This window comes from Zosterops lateralis, assembly GCF_965231275.1.
Source record: "Zosterops lateralis genome assembly, chromosome: 5".
Taxonomy (NCBI): domain Eukaryota; kingdom Metazoa; phylum Chordata; class Aves; order Passeriformes; family Zosteropidae; genus Zosterops; species Zosterops lateralis.
This window is the reverse complement of record NC_139766.1, coordinates 1,197,148-1,218,444: the sequence shown is the minus strand read 5'-3', so window position 1 is coordinate 1,218,444 and position 21,297 is coordinate 1,197,148. Positions and strand designations below refer to the sequence as shown.

The following is a 21,297-nucleotide window of genomic DNA, read 5'->3' as shown; positions in this document are numbered from 1 at the left end:
CACCTCATCCCATTCCATCCTACGGATTCTATCCTATTCCATCCCATCCCATGGATCCCACCCCATCCCATCCTATTCCATCCCATCCCATAGATTCCATTGCATCCCATCCCACCCCACCCCATTGCATCCCATCCCATCCCAATCCCAAACCCATCCCAATCCCTTCCCATCCCAAACCCAATCCCAATCCCAAACCCATCCCAAACCCAATCCTAATCCCAAACCCATCCCCAGGACTCCCCAACAAATCCACCCAACAAATCCTGGGGAGCAGCAATCGTTAAGATGGAAAACAAGACTAATTAACAAACCCGGCTTTGGGAAGGCAGAGTTAACCCATGGAACACCTCCCCAAAAATATTCCCCTTGGGAATTCCCTGGGGAAAAGCCTGCTGCCTCCTGCCAGAGCCCTCCTTCCCCAGCTCCTTCTAATTAACGTTAATTGACCCTCAGTTTGCACAACCTCTGACCCCGAGTCGGGGAGTTTCCACCCCAAAGGAGAATCCCAGGAATGCAAAGGGCTCGGATGGATCCAAAGGGATGGGAAGACCTGAAATCCCAACCATTCCAGGGGTTCTTCCCATTTCAGTCCCTTTTCCAGGTGCTTTTCCCAAAAGCAGGAAACCCCAGTTTGCTGGGAAATTTGGATTTAAAGGAATTTGGATTTAAGGGAGAGGAAAAAAAGAAGAATTTTCTCCTTCTTTCCAGGCAATCACCAGCTGGAATGTGAGGACTAGGAGGAGAAAGTCAAATTTTGGACACAATCAGGGTTTTTTCCTCTTTTTTTTTGCAGGACAAAGTCACCGGTGACAGAAAAACTGCCACTGGAATTGAGGATTTGAGCAAAGAATTGAGGATTTAGGGGGGGAAAAAAGCAAGGCTGGAGGAAATCAAAGTGCCAGGATTGATTGTTGGGGTTGGTGGGAGGGTCAGGGAGCTCCTGTCCCCAAATTCCAGCCAGTTCTGATCCCAAAGCACAAGCAGGGCTCCCATGTCTCCTCCCATCAACCTCCCAGAGCTGCTCTGCTCTTGAAAAATAAATATTAAAAATAAATAAACGGGGATTTTTATTCATTGGTACTGCAGGAAAAAAGGAATTGGGGATAAAATGCCCTTAAATTTCTCAATTTGGGTCAAAAATATTTTCCCAAATTCCAGTTCATCCCCATTCACCCACTCAGATAAAACAGGGAGAACCAGACATTCCCAGGAGCAACTCCCTGCTCTGCAAAGAGGTGTTTTAACCTCATTTTCCTTAAAAAAAAAGAGCAGAAAATGGAACCACCCCCTGCAGCAGAAATCCATAAATTCCCCATTTTCCCAACAGGAACACACAGCACAGCCAGCCTGGGTGTTGCTGAAAAAATAACCCAGGGAATTCCAGCTTTTCCAGCATTGCTCCCAGAAAAAAAATCCCAGAAAAATCAGAGTTAGGACACCCTGAGCCACAGGAGAGGTCTGGGGCTGGAAAAGGCTTGGAGGGATTTTTATTTATTTATTTATTTTTTATATAGGTTTATCCAAAGGGTGTAAATTTCTGGTGTCCACAAGGACTTTGTCAACAACTCAGGGAGAAACAGAGACAGGAGCAGAACAGGCTGAGAGTCCTGGAAAACCACGGGAATGGATCCAACCTGGCCTGGGCTGATCCCAAAGAAAAAGTGGGAATTGTGTCCCTGTGGGCCCTGAGGTGATTCCCCAGCTGCAGATCCAAACTCCAGGAGGAGCTGGAGCTGCTGGAGCAAATCCTGGAGCTGCTCTGGAGCCAGGCTGGGAGAGCTGGGAATGTTCCCCTGGAGAAGGGAAAAGTGCAGGGAATGCTCCGAGTCCCTGAAGGGGAAAACTCCAGGAGAGCTGGAGAGGGACTGGGGCCAAGGGCTGCAGGGACAGGACACAGGGAATGGATCCCACTGGGAAAGGGGACATTGGGCTGGGATCTTGGGCAGGAATTCCTGCTGGGAATGGAATTCCCACATTTGCTGGGGCTGCCCCTGGATCCCTGGGAATGTCCAAGGCCAGGTTGGATCCACCTGGGACAGTGGGAGGTGTCCCTGGTCATGGCAGGGATGGGACAAAGGTGCTTTTTAAGGTCCCTTCAACCCCAAACCATTCTGGGATTTTGGGATTTTGTGGTGCTTGGCAGAAAGATGAGGTTGTGATGGGACCCCTCCCCTGTTCTTTATAATCTCCCATTTCTTTAAATCCAGCAAGGGTGGCACTGGATCAGATTTAAGGTCCCTCAATCCAATTAATTCCAAGGGGAGAGGCTGGGCTGGAATTCCCACATTTGCTGGGGCTGCCCCTGGATCCCTGGGAATGTCCAAGGCCAGGCTGGATCCACCTGGGATGGTGGAAGTGTCCCTGGTCATGGCAGGAGATGGATGGGATTGGGATGGAGATGGGATGGGAATGGGAAAGGGATGGGATTTAAGGCCCTTCCCACCCAATCCATTCCATAACTCCATCAGCCCTCCACAAAACCCACCTCCACCACACCAAGATGTTCACAGGGAACATCCCCTCAATCACTGGGACTGAATCCCTGGAGCAGAAACCTCCTGTGCTTTTCACCCAGGGGAGCCAAATCCTTGGATCTGGGAGCTCCAGCCCCTCCTGCAGCTCCAGGGTGAGGCTGGACCTGCCTGATCCTCATCCCCATCAAGGCTCTGGATGATCCCAGCTCCAGCTCCAAGGGATTCTTGGTTTTGGGAACTCCATCTCCTCCTGCAGCTCCAGGGTGAGGCTGGACCTGGCTGTTCCTCATCCCCATCACTTCCCTGGAGGATCCCAGCTCCAGCTCCAGGGGAGCCAAATCCTTGGATCTGGGAGCTCCAGCTCCTCCTGGAGCTCCAGGGTGAGGTTGGACCTGCCTGATCCTCATCCCCATCCCTGCTCTGGATGATCCCAGCTCCAGCTCCAAGGGATTCTTGGTTTTGGGAACTCCATCTCCTCCTGCAGCTCCAGGGTGAGGCTGGACCTGCCTGATCCTCATCCCCATCACTTCCCTGGAGGATCCCAGCTCCAGCTCCAGGGGAGCCAAATCCTTGGATCTGGGAGCTCCAGCTCCAGGGTGAGGCTGGACCTGCCTGATCCTCATCCCCAGCACTTCCCTGGAGGATCCCAGCTCCAGCTCCAAGGGATTCTTGGTTTTGGGAGCTCCAGCCCCTCCTGCAGCTCTGGGGTGAGGCTGGACCTGCCTGATCCTCATCCCCATCCCTGCCCAGAAGGATCCCAGCCCTCACCATGGGGGGATCTGTCACAGCCCAGCCCATCATCTGTTCCCCATCACTCCAGTTCACCAAAACTCCTCTGAACGAGCAGTTTGTGTGTTTTTCATCTGGAAAACTCCACTGAGTCTTTCCCTCTCCCCTCTCCCCAGCCAGGCTTTGTGGAGGAATCACAGAGCGATGATGTTCCACAGGGATTTCCTCCTTATCCCATGAGTGTTTTCAGGTTGGGGATTTTTTGATTTTTTCCCATATTCCAGGAATCCTCTGCCTCTGCCATCCACACCTGGATGTGCCTTTCTCCTCCACCTCTCCCCAAGGAAAAATCCCACCATGATGTAAAAAAAAAAACCAAACCCAACGAGCGGAGCAGAACCTCAAACCCCCCCGTGCCTGATTCATGATAAATTTAAAATCCATTAAAACTTCATCAGGAACGAGCTGCCAGGGAAACAAACAAATCCAGGACGAGCCCCACAGGGTCCTCCACGCCAGGAGAAAATCCCTGGAGGATTCTGCTGCTGAGGAAAGGGAGGGCTGGGAAGGGTTGGAGGGCACTGAGAATTTTATATTTTCTGTCCTGACAGGCATTGACCCCCAAGAAAACACTGCATTTTTCTTGGCTGTGGAAAAAGCTCCCAAAATTAAATAATAGAATTAAAATTATAGGAGTGTGGAGTTTGAATAGAAGTGTGTGATATCACAGGGTGGAAAACTTAAAATTTAAGGGGCCAAGGGCTGCAGGGACAGGACACAGGGAATGGATCCCACTGGGAAAGGGGACATTGGGCTGGGATCTTGGGCAGGAATTGCTGGGAATGGAATTCCCACACTTGCTGGGGCTGCCCCTGAGCCAGTTCCAACTTTTTCCAATTAATTCCAACCATTTTCCAACCAATTCCAGCCAGTCCCAGCTGGCTCACACAGCCCTGTGGTTGTCGGGGTGTCCCAGCCCTTTGTGACACGGGGCTGTGACATGCCCAGAGCCCACTGTGACCCTGGGGACACTCCCAGGGCTGTCCCCACCTCGGGACCCCTCAGGGGATCCCCTGACCCCTCCGAGGCTCAGGATCAGCGAGATGGCAGAGAAGAAAAATCCCAAATCCCACCCTGGGAAGGGGCAGCCGGAACCCTGGAGAAGGGCCCAGGTGAGGGAGGGGACACAGGGGGGACGGGGACGGGATGGGATCCATGGGGTGGGATGGGATCCATGGGGTGGGGTGGGATGGGATCCACGGGATGGGATCCATGGGGTGGGGTGGGATGGGATCCATGGGATGGGATCCATGGGGTGGGGTGGGATGGGATCCATGGGGTGGGGTGGGATCCATGGGATGGGATGGAATGGGATGGGATCCATGGGATCCCTGGGGTGGGGTGGGATAGGAAGGGATCCATGGGATAGGGATGGGATGGGATCCATGGGGTGGGAGGGGATGGGATCCATGGGATGGGATCCATGGGATGAGATGGGATCCATGGGATAGGGATGGGATGGGATCCATGAGATGGGATGAGATCCATGGGATAGGGATGGGGTGGGATGGGATGGGATCCATGGAGTGGGATGGGATCCATGGGGTGGGGTGAGATCCATGGGGTGGGATGGGATGGGATGGGATGGGATGGGATGAGACCCATGGGATGGGATGGGGTGGATTCATGGGATGGGATGGGATGGGATGGGATCCATGGGATGGGATCCATGGGATGGGATGGGATGGGATGGGATCCATGGGATGGGATCCATGGGGTGGGGTGGGATGGGATGGGCTCCATGGGATGAGATGGGATCCATGGGATGAGATGGGATCCATGGGATGGGATGGGATAGGATGGGATCCATGGGAAGGGATGAGACCCACGGGATGGGATGGGATGGATTCATGGGATGGGATGGGATCCATGGGATGGGATGGGATGGGATGGGATGGGATGGGATGGGATCCATGGGGTGGGGTGGGATGGGATGGGCTCCATGGGATGAGATGGGATCCATGGGATGAGATGGGATCCATGGGATGGGATGGGATAAGATGGGATCCATGGGAAGGGATGAGACCCATGGGATGGGATGGGATGGATTCATGGGATGGGATGGGATCCATGGGATGCAATCCATGGGATCCATGGGGTGGGGTGGGATCCATGGATGGGATGAGATGGGATGGGATCCATGGGATGGGATGGGGATGGGATCCATGGGATGCGGTCCATGGGATCCATGGGGTGGGATGGGATGGGATGTTCCAAGGACTTCTTCCCACAGCTCCTCCTGCATGCGGGTGGGACACGGGGAATCATGGATGGGACATTGAGAATCACAGGTGGGACACGGGGAATAACAGGTAGAACATGGGGAATCACAGTGGGGACACGGGGAACAATGGATGGGACACAGGAAATAAGGGGTGGGACATTGAGAATCACAGGTGAGATCCAAGGAGTAATGGATGGGACATGGGGAATAACAGGGGGAACACAGGAAATAATGCGGCGGGACACGGGGAATAACGGGGGGGACACGGAATAATGGACGGGACATGGGGAATAACAGGGAGAGACATGGAATAATGGAGGGGACATGGAGAATAACAGGGGGGACACGGGGAATCACAGTGGGGACACAGGGAACAACCCACAGGTGAGACATGGGAAACAAGCAGAGATGGGAACAGGTGGGACACCAGGAATAACAGGTGGGACACAGGGAACAAACCACAGGTGGGACACAGGGAACAAGCAGAGATGGGACACAGGGAATGGCAGGTGGGACATAGAGAGCCACAGGTGTGATATAGGCAACTGCAGGTGGGACACTGGCAGGTAAAGGTGAGACACAGGTACAAGTGGGACACAGGGAACAAACCACAGGTGGGACACAGGGGGCAAATCACAGGTGGGACACAGGGGACAAACCACACGGGGGGACACAGGGGACAAACCACAGGTGGGACACAGGGAACCACAGGTGGGACACAGGGAACAAACCACAGGTGGGACAGAGACAGGCAGAGGTGGGACACAGGAGACAAATCACAGGTGGGACACAAGGAACAAACCACAGGTGGGACACAGGGAATCACACACAGGTGGGACACGGGACAAACCACAGGTGGGACACAGGGAACCACAGGTGGGACACAGGGCCAGTCCCCCCATGGGATGAGGCTGCCAGGACCACCCACCCCAGAGACCCCGTGGGACACTGACACCCACCAGGAGCCCTTGGGAGACCCCTGGAGATGACACCAGGAGCTGTGACAGCAGCCAGGCCCACCCTCACCCACCCTCTGTCCCCTGCAGGTGGCCATGCCCCAGGCCAGGCTGGCCAGGGAGGTGACAATGGTGACAACGTCCGCCCAGCCCCCAACACCAGCAGCACCCTCAGCCCCTGTCCGGAGCACTGGCCACACCCCAGGTGTCCCCAACGCCCAGGACACCCCGGGGACATCCACAGCCAGGCCAGGGCACCCTGGGGACGACCCCCAGGGCAGGGTGAGGGTGGCCAGGCTGAGTGAGGCCGGGCTGAGGCAGCTGGGGGAGATCTCCAGCCACCAGAGGGTCCTGGAGTGGCTGGACAGCACCTTGGCCAGCAGAGCCGAGGGCACGGCACAGAGACAGGAGGAGCTCGGGGAGGAGAAGCTGGATGGGGACTGGGAGCACGAGGAGAACGGGAATAAATCGGGTGGAAGAGGCCTCTGAGGTCATCGAGTGCAACTGGAGCAAAATCCACCCGGCCGTGGACCCAGGGCCACGTCCAGCCCCTCCTGGGACAAAATCCACCCGGCCATGGACCCAGGGCCACGTCCAGCCCCTCCTGGGACAAAATCCACCCAGCCATGGACCCCAGGGCCACGTCCAGCCCCTCCTGGGACAAAATCCACCCAGCCATGGACCCCAGGGCCACGTCCAGACCCTCCTGGGGCACCTCCAGCCCCCAGAGCAACATCCAGACCCTTCTGGGTCACCTCCATGGTCCTGAGGGACCTTCTCATCATGGACAGGGCACCAAAGGGGGAACCAGGGCCATGTCCAGCCCCTCCTAGGTCACCTCCAGCCCCCAGGGCCACGTCCAGACCATTCTGGGACACCTCCAGTCCCTCCTGGGACACCTCCAGCCCCCAGGGCCATGTTCAGCCCACCCTGGGTCACCTCCAGCCCCCAGGGCCACGTCCAGACCCTCCTGGGTCACCTCCAGCCCCTCCTGGGTCACCTCCAGCCCCTCCTGGGGCACCTCCAGCCCCCAGGGCCATGTCCAGACCATTCTGGGCCACCTCCAGCCCCCAGGGCCATGTCCAGACCATTCTGGGCCACCTCCAGCCCCCAGGGCCATGTCCAGACCATTCTGGGCCACCTCCAGCCCCCAGGGCCATGTCCAGACCATTCTGGGCCACCTCCAGCCCCCAGGGCCACGTCCAGACCCTCCTGGACACCTCCAGCCCCTCCTGGGACACCTCCAGCCCCCAGAGCCACGTCCAGACCCTCCCGGGACACTTCCATGGTCCTGAGGGACCTTCTCACTGTGCAAAGGGCACCAAAGGGGGACCAGGGCCACCTCCAGACCCTTCTGGGTCACCTCCATGGCCCTGAGGGACCTTCTCATCATGGACAGAGCACCAAAAGGGGAAGCTGAGGAGGCAGAGCCAGACCCAGCTCAGGACAAACTGCAATTCCCAAGGAAATTCCCAGAAAAACCCCTTTTTTTCACCCCCCCCAGGGGGAGGATGATCCACCAGCAGGACAGGCTGTCCAGAGAACCTGGGGAGACACAGCCCTGGGAACCTCCTGTAGCTCCATGGGGATCTCCAGAGGTTCTCTCCATCCATGGCGGGGCTGTGATGGGATGGGAACTTCACATCCTTCCCTGTGGAGCTCCTGAATGTGCCCCAGCTCCATGGAACACCTTGAAGGAACCCTGAAGACCACCCAGTTCCACCCCTGCCATGGGACACCTTCCATTGTAGCTCCGTGGGGATCTCCAGAGGTTCTCTCCATCCATGGTGGGGATGGGAACTGCACATGCTTCCCTGTGGAGCTCCTGGATGTGCCCCAGAACCACCTTCTTGGGTTGGAAGGAACCCTGAAGACCACCCAGTTCCACCCCCAGCCATGGGACACCTTCCATTGTAGCTCCATGGGGATCTCCAGGGGTTCTCTCCATCCATGGTGGGGCTGTCAGGATGGGAACTTCACATCCTTCCCTTTGGAGCTCCTGCATGTGCCCCCGCTCCAGGGAACACCTTGAGTTAAAATGAACCCTGAAGACCACCCAGTTCCATCCCCTTCCATCATCCACAGCCCTGTAGCTCCATGGGGATCTCCAGAGCTTCTCTCCATCCATGGTGGGGCTGTGAGAAACTTCACATCCTTCCCGGTGGAGCTCCCTGCTGTGCCCCAGCTCCAGGGAACACCTTGGGTTGGAAGGAACCCTGAAGACCACCCAGTTCCACCCTCTGCCATGGGACACCTTCCACTGTAGCTCCATGGGGATCTCCAGAGGTTCTCTCCATCCATGGTGGGGATGGGAACTGCACATGCTTCCCTGTGGAGCTCCTGGATGTGCCCCAGAACCACCTTCTTGGGTTGGAAGGAACCCTGAAGACCACCCAGTTCCACCCCCAGCCATGGGACACCTTCCACTGTAGCTCCATGGGGATCTCCAGAGGTTCTCTCCATCCATGGTGGGGCTGTGAGAAACTTCACATCCTTCCCTGTGGAGCTCCCGGATATGCCTCAAAACCACAAAATACCTTGGGTTGGAAGGAGCCCTGAAGACCACCCAGTTCCACCTTCCATCATCCACAGCCCTGTAGCTCCATGGGGATCTCCAGAGGTTCTCTCCCATCCATGGTGGGGATGGGAACTTCACAGCCTTCCCGGTGGAGCTCCTGGATGTGCCCCAGAACCAGGGAACACCTTGAGTTGGAAGGAACCCTGAAGACCCCCCAGTTCCACCCCTGCCATGGGACACCTTCCATCATTCACAGCCCTGTAGCTCCGTGGGGATCTCCAGAGGTTCTCTCCCATCCATGGTGGGGCTGGGAACTTCACATCCTTCCCTGTGGAGCTCCTGGATGTGCCCCAGAACCAGGGAACACCTTGGGTTGGAAGGAACCCTGAAGACCCCCCAATTCACCCCCAGCCATGGGACACCTTCCATCATCCAAAGCTTCTCCAAGCCCTATTTTTCAGCACTTCCAGTCTCTGGAAACAAAACCCAAGGATGAACCTTCCCACCCAACACACCTGTGGGGAAAAACACGTCTCAATAAAGAGGTTTTTTTCTAACACAGCTCCGCCCTTGTCCTTTGGTTACCGACCCGAAACTGTGACAAGATTCAACAGGAGCAGCTTTTTCAAGCCTCCGGTTTCCCCAACAAGTTCAGATCCTGGAGGATTCTAAACAGGGGGGGAGAAAAGACAAATCCCCGCTCCCCACACGGCCCCTGTGGGGTTGTAGGGACGTGATTGAAGCCCCACAAAAAAGGAGATTTAGAAGTGCTGCCCCGAGACCTCCAGCTCCCACCTTCAAACCATGAAAGAGCCGATTTTACCCACAGAAAAACCCCCGCGGATTCCAAAGGATCCACGGAAAAACCTCACAAAAAAAAAACCTTCCCCACTTTTGTGTGCAGGGATTTCGGAGCTTTCCCATCCCCTTTTCCACACAACATGACCCCAGAACTCCCTTTGGAGTTTTCCCATCCTCTTTTCTATAAAACACGACCCCAAAACCCCCTTTGCAGTTTTTCCATCCAGTTTTCCATACAACACCAACCCTAACCCCAACCCTAACCCTAAACCTAATCCAAACCCCCCTTTGGAGCTTTCCCATCCCCTTTTCCACACAACACGACCCCAAAACCCCCTTCAGGGTTTTTCTGTCTCCTTTTCCATACAACACAACCCCAGAACCTCTTTTGGAGCTTTTCCATCCCCTTTTCCATTCAACATGACCCCAGAACCCTCTTCAGAGCTTTTCCAGCCCCTTTTCCATACAACACAACCCCAAAACTCCCTTTGGAGCTTTCCCATCCCTATTTCCATACAACACGACCCCAAAACTCCTTTCAGAGTTTTTCCATACAATACGACCCCAAAACCTCTTTTGGAGCTTTTCCAACCCCTTTTCCATACAACACGACCCCAAAACTCTTTTTGGAGTTTTTCCATCCCCCTTTTTCATACAACCCCAACCCTAACCCTGATCCAAAACTCTGTTTGGAGTTTTCCCATCTTCTTTTCCACACAACACAACCCCAAAACCCCCTTTGGAGCTTTCCCATCCCTATTTCCATACAACATGACCCCAAAACACCCTTCAGAGTTTTTCCATACAACACGACCCCAAAACCTCTTTTGGAGCTTTTCCAACCCCTTTTCCATACAACACGACCCCGAAATTCCCTTCAGAGATTTTCCATCCACTTTTCCATACAACATCAACCCTAGTCCTGATCCAAAACCCCCTTCGGAGTTTTCCATCTCCCTTTTCCACACAACACAATCCCAAAACCACCTTTTGCAGCTTTCCCACCTCCTTTTCCATACAACATGAACCTAAAACCCTCTTTGGAGTTTTTCTGTCTCCTTTTCCATACAACATGACCCCAAAACTCCCTTCAGAATTTTTCCATACAACACGACCCCAAAACCTTTTTTCGAGTTTTCCCACCTCCTTTTCCATAAAACACAATCCCAAAACCCCCTTTGGAGTTTTTCTGTCTCCTTTTCCATATAACACGACCCCAAAACCCCCTCTGTAGTTTTCCCATCCCCGTTTCCATACAACATGACCCCAGAACCCTCTTCAGAGCTTTTCCAGCCCCTTTTCCACACAACACGACCCCAAAACTCCCTTTGGAGCTTTCACATCTCTTTTTCCATACATGACCCCAAAACTCCCTTCAGAGTTTTTCCATACAACACGACCCCAAAACCCTTTTTGGAGTTTTCCCATCCCCTTTTCCATACAACAAGACCCCAAAACACCCTTTGGAGTTTTCCCACCTCCTTTTCCATATAACACCAACCCTAAACCTAATCCAAAACCCCCTTCAGAGCTTTTCCACCCCCTTTTTCCATACAACACGACCCCAAAACCCCCTTTGGAGCTTTCCCATCTCCTTTTTCTATACAACATGACCCCAAAACTCCCTTTGAAGCTTCCCCATCCTCTTTTCCATAAAATACAACCCCAAAACCCCCTTTGGAGCTTTTTCAACCCTTTTTACATACAACACAATCCCAAAACCCCCTTTGGAGTTTTTCTGTCTCCTTTTCCATACACCACGACCCCAAAACCCCCTTTGGAGCTTTTCCCATCCACTTTTCCATACAACATGACCCCAAAACAAACCCCCTTTGGAGCTTTTCCAACCCTTTTTCCGTACAAAATGACCCCAAAACTCCCTTTGGAGTTTTCCCATCCCTTTTTCCATACAACACGACCCCAAAACCCCCTTTTGGAGTTTTCCCACTTCCTTTTCCATACAACACAATCCCAAAACCCCCTTTGGAGTTTTTCTGTCTCCTTTTCCATACACCACGACCCCAAAACTTCCTTTGAAGCTTCCCCTTCCCCCTTTTCCATACAACACGACCCCAAAAACTCCTCTGGAGTTTTCTCATCCCCTTTTCCATTCAACACGACCCCAAAACTCCTTTTTTTTTATTATTTTTCCTATATTTTTTTCGGGATTTTCTCCCATTCCTGCTGCCCCCGGGCTGCGACATTTGTCCCCTGCGCAGAGCCCGCCCGGCTCCCGGGTTTTCCTGAACAAAAGACTCAAAACGGGGGGAAAATGCGTCACAATCTCGTTCCTGCGCTTTGTTCACCCTTTTTTTTATTATTTTATTTTATTTTTCCTGCAGAAATATTTGTAAACAGGTGGAGAAATCCATAAAAACTGCAGGATTTATTGCAAACAGGATGGGAATCATTTCCCAGCTCCTGGTGCTCACAGGGGTTTGGGGTGAGGGAAATAAAGGGCAGGAAAAGAGAGGCTGGAGGGATGGAACAGGGGGGAGTGGGAGTTTACAGATCCAGAGCTCCACCAAAAACACTCTGTATAAAAATATAAATAAATAAAATAAAATAAAATAAAATAAAATAAAATAAAATAAAATAAAAATGCCCTCTCTAAAAAATTAAAATAAAATAACCCATAAAATAAAATAAAAACAGCCTGCCAAAAAATAAAATAAAATAAAATAAAAGCAGCATCGTCCCAAAAAATAAAATAAAATAAAATAAAATAAAATAAAATAAAATAAAATAAAAATATAAAATAAAAAAATAATATAAAATAAAATAAAATAAAATCACGCTGCCAAAAAATAAAATAAAAGTGCCCTCCCCACAAAAATTTTAAATAAAAGAAAATAAAAGAAAATAAAATAAACATCCTGCCAAAATAAAATAAAAGTGCCCTCCTCCCAAAAAATAAAAATAAAATAAATAAAATAAAAAATAAAATAAAATAAAATAAAATAAAATAAAATAAAAACGCCCTGCCAAAAAAAAAAAATAAAAGCGCCCTCCTCCCAAAAATAAAATTAAAATAAAATAAAAGCACCCTCCTCCCAAAAATAAAATTAAAATAAAATAAAAGCACCCTCCTCCCAAAAAATTAAATTAAATTAAAATAAAATAAAATAAAATAAAAGCACTCTCCCCCCAAAAAATTAAAATAAAATAAATAAAATAAATAAAATAACCTCCAAAAAAATAAAATAAAATAACCCATAAAATAAAATAAAATAAAATAAAATAAAATCACCCTGCCAAAAAATAAAATGAAATAAAAGTGTCCCCCCAATAAAATAAAATAAATAAATAAAATAAAATAACCCATAAAATAAAATAAAATAAAATAAAATAAAATAAAACCGTCCTCTCCCAAAAAGGAGCCCAAGGATCTTCCAGCAGGGCTCAGCCCAGAGAAAAGCGATTTAAGGGGAACTTTGTGGCTCTGCACAAGTCCCTGGAATGGCTGGGGAGGGTCAGGATCTGCTCCCAGGGATCCACAGGAGGAGGGAGAAGGTCTCCAGAGGGGCCAGAGCAGCTTCAGGATGGAAATTTGGGAAAAATTCCTCATGGAAAGGGTTGTCCAGCCCTGGCAGGGGATTGATTGAACAGCCCTGGGGATGTGACACTTGGGGACACGCGGCAGGGATGGACTGAGTGACCTCAGAAAGTTCTTCCCACCCCAACAATTCCACGATTTTATCATCCAAATCCTCTCCTTGCAATCCCAAACTTCCCTTCTGACCCACCCAGAGGGACAGAATTCCCCAGCTTTGCTCCCATCCATTAATTCCTGTTGTTTTTCCAGGATTCCCAGAGCTGGAGGAGCCAAAGGCAGCACTGAGTGACCTCAGAAAGTTCTTCCAACCCCAACAATTCCATGATTTTATCATCCAAATCCTCTCCTTGCAATCCCAAAATTCCCTTCTGACCCACCCAGAGGGACAGAATTCCCCAGCTTTGCTCCCATCCATTAATTCCTTTCATTTTTCCATCATTCCCAGAGCTGGAGGAGCCAAAGGCAGCAGGGAAAGGACTGACAATCCCTGGGGAGGGTCAGGGATCCACAGGAGGAGGGAGAAGGTCTCCAGAGGGGCCAGAGCAGCTTCAGGATGGAAATTTGGGATAAATTCCTCATGGAAAGGGTTGTCCAGCCCTGGCAGGGGATTGATTGAACAGCCCTGGGGATGTGACACTTGGGGACACGCGGCAGGGCTGGACTGAGTGACCTCAGAAAGTTCTTCCAACCCCAACAATTCCATGATTTTATCATCCAAATCCTCTCCTTGCAATCCCAAACTTCCCTTCTGACCCACCCAGAGGGACAGAATTCCCCAGCTTTGCTCCGATCCATTAATTCCTGTCGTTTTTCCAGGATTCCCAGAGCTGGAGGAGCAGTGGGTGACCTCAGAAAGTTCTTCCCACCCCAACAATTCCATGATTTTAGGATCCAAATCCTCTCTTTCGGATCTCAGAGTTCCCTTCTGACCCACCCAGAGGGACAGAATTCCCCAGCTTTGCTCCCATCCATTAATTCCTGTTGTTTTTCCATCATTCCCAGAGCTGGAGGAGCCAAAGGCAGCACTGAGTGACCTCAGAAAGTTCTTCCAACCCCAACAATTCCATGATTTTATCATCCAAACCCTCTCCTTGCCATCCCAAAATTCCCTTCTGACCCACCCAGAGGGACAGAATTCCCCAGCTTTGCTCCCATCCATTAATTCCTGTCGTTTTTCCAGGATTCCCAGAGCTGGAGGAGCCAAAGGCAGCAGGGAAAGGACTGACAATCCCTGGGGAGGGTCAGGGATCCACAGGAGGAGGGAGAAGGTCTCCAGCTGGGCCAGAGCAGCTTCAGGATGGAAATTTGGGAAAAATTCCTCATGGAAAGGGTTGTCCAGCCCTGGCAGGGGATTGATTGAACAGCCCTGGGGATGTGACACTTGGGGACACGCGGCAGGGCTGGACTGAGTGACCTCAGAAAGTTCTTCCCACCCCAACAATTCCATGATTTTATCATCCAAACCCTCTCCTTGCAATCCCAAAATTCCCTTCTGACCCACCCAGAGGGACAGAATCCCCCAGCTTTGCTCCCATCCATTAATTCCTGTCGTTTTTCCATCATTCCCAGAGCTGGAGGAGCAGTGGGTGACCTCAGAAAGTTCTTCCCACCTCAACAATTCCATGATTTTATCATCCAAATCCTCTCCTTTGGATCTCAAACTTCTCCTCTGACCCACCCAGAGGGACAGAATTCCCCAGCTTTGCTCCCATCCATTAATTCCTGTTGTTTTTCCAGGATTCCCAGAACTGGAGGAGCAGTGGGTGACCTCAGAAAGTTCTTCCCACCCCAACAATTCCATGATTTTATCATCCAAACCTTCTCCTTGCAATCCCAAAATTCCCTTCTGACCCACCCAGAGGGACAGAATTCCCCAGCTTTGCTCCCATCCATTAATTCCTGTTGTTTTTCCAGGATTCCCAGAGCTGGAGGAGCCAAAGGCAGCAGGGAAAGGACTGACAATCCCTGGGGAGGGTCAGGATCTGCTCCCAGGGATCCACAGGAGGAGGGAGAAGGTCTCCAGCTGGGCCAGAGCAGCTTCAGGATGGAAATTTGGGATAAATTCCTCATGGAAAGGGTTGTCCAGCCCTGGCAGGGGATTGATTTAACAGCCCTGGGGATGTGACACTTGGGGACACGCGGCAGGGCTGGACTGAGTGACCTCAGAAAGTTCTTCCCACCCCAACAATTCCATGATTTTATCATCCAAATCCTCTCCTTGCAATCCCAAACTTCCCTTCTGACCCACCCAGAGGGACAGAATTCCCCAGCTTTGCTCCCATCCATTAATTCCTGTCGTTTTTCCAGGATTCCCAGAGCTGGAGCAAATCCAAACCCTTGAATTTTATGGATAATCAGGAAAAAACTGGATCTGCTCACCAGAGTTGGATTTGGGTATTTAAGTGTGGCACAGAAAAAGATTTTTTAATTATTTTTAGGAGTAAAAATGAGTTTTAAATGTGGAAAATCAGTAACAGTTCAGCAGGAATGGGATAAACTGGAAAAGGAGTGGAAGCAAATCCAATCCCAAATTTTGGGATCTTCTTGGAAAAATCACAGAAAAACAGAGCAAACAGGACAATAAAAATAAAAATAAAAATAGAAATAAAAATAAAAATAAAAATAAATAAAAATAAAAATTAAAAATAATAATAATGATAATAAAATAAAATAAAATAAATAAAAATAAATAAAAATAAAAATAAATATAAATATAAATATAAATATAAATAAATAAATAGATAAAAATAAATATACAAATAAATATACAAATAAAAATAAAATAAAAATAAAAATAATAAAAAAATAAAAATGAAAATAAAAATAATAAAAAATAAAAATAAAAATAAAAATAAATAAAAAAAATAAAAGAAAAATAAAAATAAATAAAAATAAAAATAAAAAATAAGAATAAAAATAAAAAAATTAAAAAATAAAAATAAAAATAAAAATAAAAATAAAAACAAAAATAAAAATAAAAATAAAAATAAAAATAAAAAATAAAAATAAAATAAAAATAAAATAAAAATAAAAATAAATAAAAAATAAATAAAAATAAATAAAAATAAAAATAGAAATAAAAATAAAAATAAAAAATAAAAATAAAAATAAAATAAAAATAAAAAGGGAGAAAATACAGAAGGAGGGATTTTAAATTCACGAAACTGAATTAAAATAAAATTAAAAAAAAAATATCCACAAAGGGTGTTCAAATATTGAGGCAGGGGCAGCCTCCAGCCTTGGAAATCCTCAAAATTTACATGGAAAAAACTCAGAAATTCCCGATTTTACTTCAAATCCAGCCAATTTTAAGGAGATTCAGACCAAACTTTCCATGAGCTGCTCCAATCTGAATTTAAACGTGATTTGGGGACTAAATATGATTTAATTCCCCTTTTCCAACCCAAATCATTCTGCTTTTAATCCTTAAATAAAGAATGAGAAAAGAGTGAGAATTCACAATTTCCTCTCTGTGTTAAATTGAGTTTTTTACCTCCAAACACCAAATTTCTCCAGGGGGAAATTCCTTCCACATCACTTCATTTCCATCCTCTTATCACTTGTTATTTTATTTTTTTTTTTTTTTTTGAGATTATCTTCCCTTTCTGGACATTTTTTTGGGATGTTTTTCCAAAACATTCCTGGGACCCTCAAAGGGCGGAAAAAGGAAAATCTTTGGGAAGATCCTTCCCACGGTTGGACAATGAAAAAGGGGTTGGAATTTCAGGGGGGTGAAGATGGAGAATGGAAAAAGTGAATTTTCCCCCTAAAAAAAAATCCTTGGGGATGGGTTTGGAGAGGAATTAAGGAATTTTAGAGGGGTTAAAATTAATTTTAAAAAAAGGTGTTGGAAATTAGTGGGGAAAAGTGGAATTTCTTTAAAAAATTAATTTGGAAATCAGTGGGGAAAAGTGAAATTTCTTTAAAAAATGACCTTGGAAACAAGTGGGGAAAAGTGAAATTTCTTTTTAAATTAATTTGGAAACCAGTGGGGAAAGTTAAAATTTCTTTTTAAAAAAAAGAATGTTGGAAATTAGTGGGGAAAAGTGAAATTCCTTAAAAAAAAAGATGTGGGGAAAGGTGAAATTTCTTTACAAAAAAAAAGACTTTGGAAATCAGTGGGGAAAGGTGAAATTTATTTTAAAAAATTACTTTGGAAAGCAGAGGGGAAAAGTGAAATTCCTTTTAAAAAAAGATTTTGGAAATCAGTGGGGAAAGATAAAATTCCTTAAAAAATGACCTTGGAAACAATTGGGGAAAGGTGAAATTCCTTTTAAAAAAATTTTGGAAATCAGTGGGGAAAGGAGAAATTCCTTAAAAAAATAAACTTTGGAAATCAGTGGGGAAAAGTGAAATTACTTTTAAAAGAAAGATGTTGGAAATCAGTGGGGAAAGGTGAAATTTATTTTTAAAAAAGACCTTGGAAATCAGTGGGGAAAGGTGAAATTTCTTTAAAAATGACTTTAGAAATCAGTGGGGAAAGATGAAATTTATTTAAAAAAAATGACTTTGGAAATCAGTGGGGGAAAGTGAAATTCCTTTTAAAAAAGATGTTGGAAATCAGTGGGGAAAGGTGAAATTTCTTTACAAAAAAAGACTTTGGAAACCAGTGGGGAAAAGTGAAATTCTTTTTAAAAAAAAAGATGTTGGAAATCAGAGGGGAAAGGTGAAATTCCTTTAAAAAAAACAAACTTGGAAATCAGTGGGGAAAGTGAAATTTCTTTTTTAAAAAAAAAGATGTTGGAAATCAGTGGAGAAAGGTGAAATTCCATAAAAAAAAGATGTGGGGAAAGGTGAAATTTCTTTACAAAAAAAAAAAGACTTTGGAAATCAGTGGGGAAAGGTGAAATTCCTTTAAAAAAATTATTTTGGAAAACAACTGGGAAAAGGTGAAATTCCTTTTAAAAAAGATGTTGGAAATCAATGGGGAAAGGTGAAATTCCTTAAAAAAAAATGTTGGAAATCAATGGGGAAAGGTGAAATTTCTTTAAAAAATAAGATGTTGGAAATCAGTGGGGAAAGGTGAAATTTATTTTTAAAAAAGACCTTGGAAATCAGTGGGGAAAGGTGAAATTTCTTTAAAAATGACTTTAGAAATCAGTGGGGAAAGATGAAATTTATTTTTAAAAAATGACTTTGGAAATCAGTGGGGGAAAGTGAAATTCCTTTTAAAAAAGATGTTGGAAATCAGTGGGGAAAGGTGAAATTTCTTTACAAAAAAAGACTTTGGAAACCAGTGGGGAAAAGTGAAATTTCTTTTAAAAAAAGATTTTGGAAATCAGTGGGGAAAGGTGAAATTTCTTTTTAAAAAAGAACTTGGAAATCAGTGGGGAAAGGTGAAATTCCTTAAAAAAATTAACTTGGAAATCAGTGGGGAAAGGTGAAATTCCTTTAAAAAATAAGATGTTGGAAATCAGTAGGGAAAAGTGAAATTCCTTAAAAATTATTATTATTATTATTATTATTATTATTTTATTATTATTATTATTTTTCCCTCCTCTTTCCCAGTGGGATCCATTCCCTGTGTCCTGTCCCTCTCCAGCTCTCCTGGAGTTTTCCCCTTTAGGTACAAGAAGCTTCTTTAACCCATTTTTAGGATCTTTTTTCTGTAATCAGTGCCCCTTTTTTTTGTTATTTTATTATTATTATTATTATTATTATTTTTCCCTCCCCTTTCCCAGTGGGATCCATTCCCTGTGTCCTGTCCCTCTCCAGCTCTCCTGGAGTTTTCCCCTTCAGGTACAAGAAGCTTCTTTAACCCCTTTTAGGATCTTTTTTCTGTAATCAGTGCCCCTTTTATTATTATTATTATTATTATTATTATTATTATTATTATTATTATTATTTTTCCCTCCCCTTTTCCACCAGAATATCTCCGCGATCCCACTGGAATATCCCGCGTCGGCTTTGAGCGAACGCTGATTTCTTTGATCCCAGCCAAGTAATTTTTTTATTTTTTTTATCCTTGGAGGGGTCAAAAAAAGAGTTTTCTTGTGACAAATCCCAAAGTTGAAGGCCTGCTGCCCCCAGGGCTGGGGATGGCTGGCCGGGCTCCATCGGCACGTAGGACGAGGGCTGCTTTATCACAGGTCACCTCACGGCTTTTCCTGTGCTCCTTATCAAGGCCCTGCACAAAGCGCTTTTCCCCCAAGCCTTTCCCTTGTGATCTCAGAGCTGTGTTTACACATCTCTCCCCGCACCAGACACTGAGAAATGCCAGGACAGGCTGCAAAAAGTGTCGGAGATGGACAAGGAGTCACCAGAGGCAGGACAGAAAAGTTGGGGTTTTTTTTTCCTTTCCTCCCTCCATTCACTCCTAAAAAAAATAAAGTTTTTTCTCTGAGTTCCCAAGGAAAACTCGGATTTGAGTTCCCAGGGAAAACTCAGATTTGAGTTCCCAAGGAATTGAGTTCCCAAGGAATTGAGTTCCCAAAGAAAACTCGGATTTGAGTTCCCAAGGAAAACTCAGATTTGAGTTCCCAAGGAATTGAGTTCCCAAGGAAAACTCGGATTTGAGTTCCCAAGGAAAACTGGGATTTGAGTTCCCGAGGAAAACTGGGATTCCCCTGTGATCTCAGAGCTGTGTTTACACATCTCTCCCTGCACCAGACACTGAGAAATGCCAGGACAGGCTGCAAAAAGTGTCTGACATGGACAAGGAGTCACCAGAGGCAGGACAGAGACATTCGTGGGTTTTTTTGCCTTTCCTGCCCCCATTCGCTCCTAAAAAAATAAAGTTTTTTTCTTTGAGTTCCCAAGGAAAACTTGGATTTGAGTTCCCAAGGAATTGAGTTCCCAAGGAAAACTGGGATCTGAGTTCCCAAAGAAAACTCGGATTTGAGTTCCCAAGGAAAACTTGGATTTGAGTTCCCAAGGAAAACTCAGATTTGAGTTTTGGAGTTTTTTGAATTCCCAAGGAAAACTCGGATTTGAGTTCCCAAAGAAAACTTGGATTTCAGTTCCCAAGGAATTGAGTTCCCAAGAAAAACTCAATTTTGAGTTCCCAAGAAAAACTGGGATTTGAGTTCCCATGGATTTGAGTTCCCAAGGAAAAATTGGATTTGAGTTCCCAAGGAAAACTGGGATTTGAGTTCCCCAGGAAAACTGGGATTCCCCTGTGATCTCAGAGCTGTGTTTACACATCTCTCCCCGCACCAGGCACTGAGAAATGCCAGGACAGGCTGCAAAAAGTGTCGGAGATGGACAAGGAGTCACCAGAGTCAGGACAGAGACATTTGTGGGTTTTTTTGCCTTTCCTGCCCCCATTCGCTCCTAAAAAAATAAAGTTTTTTTCTTTGAGTTCCCAAGGAAAACTTGGATTCGAGTTCCCAAGGAACTGAGTTCCCAAGGAAAACTGGGATCTGAGTTCCCAAAGAAAACTCGGATTTGAGTTCCCAAAGAAAAGTTGGATTTGAGTTCCCAAGGAAAACTCAGATTTGAGTTTTGGAGTTTTTTGAATTCCCAAGGAAAACTCGGATTTGAGTTCCCAAAGAAAACTTGGATTTCAGTTCCCAAGGAATTGAGTTCCCAAGAAAAACTCGGATTTGAGTTCCCAAGGAAAACTGGGATTTGAGTTCCCAAGGATTTGAGTTCCCAAGGAAAAATTGGATTTGAGCTCCCAAGGAAAACTGGGATTTGAGTTCCCCAGGAAAACTGGGATTCCCCTGTGATCTCAGGGCTGTGTTTACAGATCTCTCCCCGCACCAGACACTGAGAAATGCCAGGACAGGCTGCAAAAAGTGTCTGACATGGACAAGGAGTCACCAGAGTCAGGACAGAAAAGTTGGGGTTTTTTTTTTTCCTTTCCTGCCCCCATTCGCTCCTAAAAAATAAAGGGTTTTTTTGAGTTCCCAAGGAAAACTTGGATTTGAGTTCCCAAGGAATTGAGTTCCCAAGGAAAACTCAGATTTGAGTTCCCAAAGAAAACTCGGATTTGAGTTCCCAAAGAAAACTTGGATTTGAGTTCCCAAGGAATT

General features: G+C 47.0%; 1 protein-coding gene and 1 long non-coding RNA gene across 3 annotated transcripts in view; one reads left to right on the top strand and one right to left on the bottom strand.

The window, feature by feature from the left end:
• The window catches only part of EXOC6B (exocyst complex component 6B), a 412,654-nt gene that overhangs the window by 210,810 nt on the left and 180,547 nt on the right, over positions 1-21,297 (bottom strand). The window lies entirely within an intron of this gene.
• On the top strand, positions 15,614-18,618 carry LOC310909699. Of its 2 annotated transcripts, none has more exons than XR_014590151.1 (3): positions 15,614-17,761; positions 17,895-18,276; positions 18,499-18,618. It is a non-coding gene; the product is annotated as an uncharacterized lncRNA (long non-coding RNA). The 2 variants fall into 2 exon arrangements; XR_014590152.1 differs by lacking the exon at positions 18,499-18,618 and having other exon boundaries at positions 15,614-17,582; positions 17,626-17,761; positions 17,895-18,456.